The sequence below is a fragment of the Dendrobium catenatum genome, unplaced genomic scaffold (genome assembly GCF_001605985.2).
Source record: "Dendrobium catenatum unplaced genomic scaffold, ASM160598v2 original_scaffold_113199, whole genome shotgun sequence".
Taxonomy (NCBI): Eukaryota; Viridiplantae; Streptophyta; class Magnoliopsida; order Asparagales; family Orchidaceae; genus Dendrobium; species Dendrobium catenatum.
Window position 1 is genome coordinate 1 of NW_021431634.1, and position 326 is coordinate 326.

Consider the following 326-nt stretch of genomic DNA (forward strand, 5'->3'; position numbering starts at 1 on the left):
CGATGCGTGGCGAGCCATCACCGCCAAGTGTTCGTAGTTCGTGGCGAAGAGCTAGAAAGAAAAAAAAAATAGATGTCTGGTTATAAAAAAGGGTGCAACACGAGGACTTCCCAGGAGGTCACCCATCCCAGTACTACTCTCGCCCAAGCACGCTTAACTGCGGAGTTCTGATGGGATCCGGTGCACTAGTGCTGGTATGGTCGCACCCGTAGTAATATGGTCTCAAATTATTCTTAAGCTGACGCCGTGGAGAGATGATTTTGACGCATCTTCATTCTGACAGAACGTATGGGATCAAAAATACATTTTTTTGGTTGTGCGTGGCC

General features: G+C 47.9%; 1 non-coding gene across 1 annotated transcript; it reads right to left on the reverse strand.

Moving 5' to 3' along the window:
• Positions 1–89: 89 nt before the first annotated feature.
• LOC114578677 lies at positions 90–208 on the reverse strand. The gene has a single exon (XR_003699656.1). It is a non-coding gene; the product is annotated as a 5S ribosomal RNA (ribosomal RNA).
• Between the last annotated feature and the right edge of the window lie 118 nt (positions 209–326).